The sequence below is a fragment of the Camelus dromedarius genome, chromosome 35 (genome assembly GCF_036321535.1).
Source record: "Camelus dromedarius isolate mCamDro1 chromosome 35, mCamDro1.pat, whole genome shotgun sequence".
NCBI classification, from domain to species: domain Eukaryota; kingdom Metazoa; phylum Chordata; class Mammalia; order Artiodactyla; family Camelidae; genus Camelus; species Camelus dromedarius.
Genome location: NC_087470.1, coordinates 12,888,780 through 12,894,596, shown reverse-complemented (window position 1 = coordinate 12,894,596; position 5,817 = coordinate 12,888,780).

Here is a 5,817-nt window from a genome sequence, read left to right as displayed (position 1 = left end):
CAGAACTCAATGTGATTCCAGTTATGATCACAACCACTTTTATAGGCTAAGAACATTTCTTAAAGTCTAATTATACAGATGCTCCAGAAGGACTCAAGAAGGCTGTAAATAAGATTTTTCCAAGGTTTCTAGTGAAGAATTGTAAGATCAATAGTGCAAATATTTATTAACTAGGCTGAAATACAACAGCCTGTCATGTATGCTCCACAGTGGGACTCTCGAGCTTTCCCAGAGAATCCATAAGTCACTGAAATTGTATCCTGTGATACCTTTGTGCGCCTATTCAAAGACACTGTCCACACTAAATTATTTGCTGCTAAACTGCTTCCCCTGCCCCCAAAGTGTTCAAGCAAGAGTCCCTGTTCTCACACTGTCCGTGGTTTTCTGTCTCCCGTCCTTACAATTCCTCATGGTTAGATCTGTGTAATACATTTTTGGCAAAAATACTAGATGGATCATATTGTGTGTTTCTCAGTGCATCGCATCAGGAGGCACATGGTTGGTTTTTTGTCCCACTCAGTGATACTGTAAAAGGTCCTGTTTTGATTGAAAGGGTGGAGTTGAGAAATTTTGGTGACAGAAGTAGTGCCAACGTGGCTTAATTAAAATGGAGCAGCAGGAAGAACTTGGACAGGCCATCGTGTGTGCTCTGTAGCTGAACTTAAAAAGTTTTCCATGGATTCTAGTAACAATGAAACTTTGTCTTTGATGACTCTTGTCAGTCAATTCCAAAGCTGTTTATCCTGACCTTGTTACTAGCTGTAATCATTTTACCTGCAAAAATGTACAAACAAGAGTTGCTGTGTCTAGACTTGTGTAGTTTTTTTTTAACTTAAAATGAAGTATATAAGCAAGTTTATACTGTACAGCACAGGGTACAATATTCAATATCTTGTAGTAACATGAAAAAGAATATGAAAATGAATATATGTTCCTGTATGATTATAGCATTGTACTCTACACCAGAAATGGACACATTGTCAACTAACTGTACTTCCATAAAAATATATATGAAAATTTGAAGTATAGTAGATTTACAGTCTTCTATTCATTTCAGGTGTATAACATAGTGATTTAATATTTTTAAAGATTAGACCCCATTTACAGTTATTAAAACGATGGCTATATCTTCCTGTGCTGTGTAATAGAGTCTTGTTTCTTGTCTATTTTATACGTAGTGGTTCGTACCTGTTAGTCTCCTGCCCTACCTGGCCTTTTCCCCATTCCTTCTCCCAATGGTGAACACCAGTTTGCTATGTCTGTTGGTCTGTTTCTGTTTTGCTAGATATATTCATTTATTTTTTAGACTATATATATGTTGCAACAGTATTTGTCTTTGACTTATTTCACTTAGCATAATAGGTCCATCCACGTTGTTGCAAATGGCACAATTTCTTATAAGCAGGTGATATTCCTTGTGTGTATATATCCATGCTGTATCTTTACCATTAATCTGTCAGTGGACACTCAGGTTGCTTCCATATCTTCAGTATTGTAAATAGTGCTGCTCTGAGCATTCAGGTGCATGAACCTTTTTGAATTAGGAGAATTTGTCATTTTTGCCTCTGTTCCTTAATAACATCCTTTGATGGCCTTTGGCCACAGTTTCCAAATAAAGTCTTCCTATCTAATTTATCTTCTTTTAATAGGTAAAATACACTCCTTTATGTATACATAATATAAACATAATTTAAAGAGTATAATGAGCACTAGAGCATACATTTGTAGAATAAAACCAATATTTTGAGAAGCCATGGGTACACACATTTTCCTTCAATCAGTGTCTTACGCATTTTAATAAATTGCTTCATTGGGAAATCACATGACCAAGACTGTCAACTGCCCAGTGAGAGCAGGCCAGTCCTCTAAGATATTAAAATATTCTCTAAAGCTACATAGTGGGCTAGACAGGAAAAAATGACCCACATGGAGATGATATAGATTGGTACTACCAAGTTTGGGTGAGTCTAGCAAAAACAGATTTCCTGCCCTGCAGTGGAAAAATAAATTGGTATGGTATCTTGCAGGGCAGTTTGGCAATACAACTTTTAACGGGGCTCATTCTGTAAAACCCAGCAGTTCCACGTCTAGGAAGCTCTCCTAGGGAAATATTCCAACATCGACACAATGATGCCAGGAGCATTTCAGGGCAACTGTGCGTAGTCGAGTAATTTTGGAAACAAGCCAAGCAAGCAATAGTGAAGGAAGGGGCTAAATCAATCTGTCCCCATCCTGAGGAATATCAAGCTGCTAGAAGGAAAAACAAAGTCTATGCAAAAATTCAAACTACATGTGAACCTGTTTATGGTGAATTTTTGTAAGACAGGTTGTTTGAGAGGGCAGGTTAAGGAGGCCTGGGGACTTAGATCTGGGTGAAAACTCAGCATTAGTTTGGCACTGTTTTATGCCCTCCTTGGTGAGGAAACTAAGTTTTTTTAAAAATCAATACTTTCTAGGCATAGGGAAATTTATACAGCAGTTTAGAACACCGAAAGCCTTGTATTTAAAATTCAACCTCCCTTCTTTTCTTGAGTCCCTCCAACCAAGGATGTGTACTTTTTCCTACCATTTTCTTTCAAAAACTGGTTTCAGACATGTCCCTGTGGGTGTATATACACGATAATTTTGTCCAAGTTTCAGAATAGTCAGAGACTCTTAAATGTTCCATTGGCTCACTACATACTACACAGTAAATTTTCTTATAAAGGCGAGAATAGGACATTCTGGTCAAATGGGTACTATATAGATGGGGTAAAACAAAACAAAACAAAACAGAAAAACAATGCTGAGTCTTAATTCGACTCTGCTGCAGCCTCAGTTGGAACGTTGGGTCTGCAATGATTTTGAGTCTTAAGCATTTAAGTTTCACTCGCCTTAGGTTTTCCTTGCCTCTTCTAAAAATAAGCTAATAACTACTGTTAAATTCAGCTCTGCAGCTTTGTTTCCCTTATTATATACGAAAAGCTCTTTTAAATTTGGAGGGATCATTAGGGGACACGCCATTCCCTGTTCTTTATACTTAAGTTTTGGTGAATTTTTAAAATCAAAGATTTCTTAACACAATTAATTTTTGCCTTTTTTTTTTTTAAATCCTAGCACCCAGCTGTTCACAATTCATTTCCCTCTTCTAGTGAGGGTGCCAGGACAGGGAGTCAAACTGACAGAGGTGCTAATTATCTCTACAACGGCAACCATCATACAACATGCGAGTGTAAACCTTACATTCACACAATGTTAATTTTCAAATACATTTCAAATTTTAAGAAGTGACAAGGCGGGCTCCCCAAATGCTGCTGTTACTAAGGAAGTGTCACCAGCACTGCTTTGGTCTCACTCCCTTCAAATCTCACTGAGGGTCGAGAGACCCTAAGACTATTGGAAGATGACAGCAGGGCTGCCCTGGCCTTTTTGGTTCCCACCCTCCCCACCCTGCCATCAGTTGCCTGAGCTGGGAAGTGTGGGGTTTGCAGCTTCAAGAAATGCCCAAACTTGAGGCCTGGGTTGAAAGCAAGTTTTCACTTACCCGGTCACCCTGAGTGGCAACATGACAGGCTTGGAAAGGTTTCCTGGAGAAGACAGGGCCAAGAGACCTTTGACCTTCCAAAGCCAGGTGCTTGCCCTTAAATGGCACAAGGGGAGCATCTGCCAGAGGCCAGAAATCTGCAAGCTCTCAGCCGCCTCTGGGTGCGAATCAGCCTTGAGCAGAGTGCCTCTCCCTCCTCCTCTCCCTGCCAATTAAAAGCCCTTAGGGAAATTGTACTCTTTAATATAATTCTCTGGATTCATGTCTGCAAACATTTTAACAGTGAGTGGTGGGGAGAGGGGACCAACAACATCCCACACCATTTTTTCTTCTTAGCTTTTGTAGCAGAAGCAGGACCTTGGAGAATAGGGGTCCAGGCAGAATCTTCAGCTTTGACCTTGCCTGGCCCTCTTGTTTCTGGGCACGAGGTGCCTTTGAAACCTGCTAACCGGGCCCTGGTGGGAAGCATTGGGGAGGCTCTGTGTAGCTGCTTCCTGGGCTGCTCCAGGGGACCTGTGTGTCTCCGCTTCACAGGCTGCCCCGTTGGGCCGCTATTTCAAGGGCTTCCTGGTACAACAGTTGCTCAAACCTTGGCTCCACAGAGGAACAACAGTCACCACGGTGGTCTACTCTGATTTGAGACAAAAGCAAAACAAAATGAACATCAAGTACTAACAAAAAAATACACCCCAAACTCTCTGGCAATTTCATCATCCTGGGCAACTGTATTCTCTGCAAATGTCCCTGGTTTTTGGACTTTTTATTGGACTTTTTCATTTATTAAAATATCTCCCCAGTGGGGAGAGGGCACAGCTCTGTGTTAGAGCATGTACTTAGCATGCACCAGGTTTGGGGTTCAATCCCAAATACCTCTGTTAATTTTGTTTTTAATTAAAAATTTTTTTAATTTGATTATGTCTATATAGAAGGGAATCTGTACAGCTCCAAAATTAGATGGCAAAAAAATCCTTAGAAATATAGCAATCAACATTACTTTGGAATACTGCCATCTGGGGCGATAACCTGGTGAGACAGCTTCCTCCCCAAGTTTTGCCTTGAGTCGCCAGTTCTGCTGAACTGTGTGGCTAGATAAATTATGAATTTTCCCCTTTGCCCAGCCCACTTCTAAGTACTTTCCTTTACAGGACATTAAAAAACTTTTTGGAGTGCTTCTGGAAACAGTCTTAAAACTCTGAGTATACTTCATTTTATCTGTAAAGAACAAGCCAGACGTGAGATTAAGAGATCGTGCGCCATCTGGTGGCTAACTTTGGGATTAGCTCTCAGAGTTAGAAATTGATCAAATTTGGAAATGTGATTCTCTTAAAAATAAGAGGGGGAAAAGTCATAATCATACAAAAGGGCATGGGGTCAAACCATCATAGTTAAAGTCTCTGTCAGGGCTCTTGAGATTCTTGTCTTCAAAAAGATTGATAAAAAGTAACTAGTTGTCTTTCTATGGCAAAGCAAGACCCATGGAAATTTAAAGAATGGGACGTTTATAATGGTAAGTGATGTGAGCAATCTTGCACAGGTGTCCTTGAGAAGAGGCTGGTCAGGGGTGGTAGAGGGACCTGCCAACTCCAGAGAGGGCAGCTGTGAGTATGTGACCATGGATCTGGAGTGTGACATGCAAGCCTGGGGTCCTTCCAGAGCCCAGCAGGATGCCAGGGTGGGCAGGCAGAGGGTGGAGGAAGGTGCTGATCCCTCCCCAGTTATCAGAAAGGACAAAAGGGAATATGGCCGCATCCCTGAGCTGAGAGCACTATATACAGGTCTGTATCAGGATAGGTCTACACCCCTGACTTCAGACACCAGTGCACAGGGCTGTCACAGGTCAGGCCTGCATCCCTGACCTCTGGGACTTTTGCATAGGATTTTACCAGGATAGAGTTGCATCAATGATCTCAGATCCCTGTGCACATTACTGTCCCAGGATAGGGCTGCATTCTTGACCTTTGCTCTGTGCAAAAAACTGTCCCCAAATAGCAATGCATCCCTGATCTCCTCGCCCCTTGCACAGGCTGTCCCAGGACAGGGCAGCACAACTGACCTCGGAGGTCCATGCACAAGACTCTCTGAGAACAGGACTGAATCCCTGACTTGGGAGCCCCGTGGACAGGACTGCACCTGGGTAGGTCTGCACCCCTGACTTCAGAGCCTTGCATAGAGGACTTTAGCATGACAGGTTTGCCCCCCTGAACGCAGGGTGCTGTGCATAGGGGTGTTCCAGGACAGGGCTCCATCAGTGACCTCAGAGCCCTGTGTACAGGACTGGTGCACAACAGGGCTGC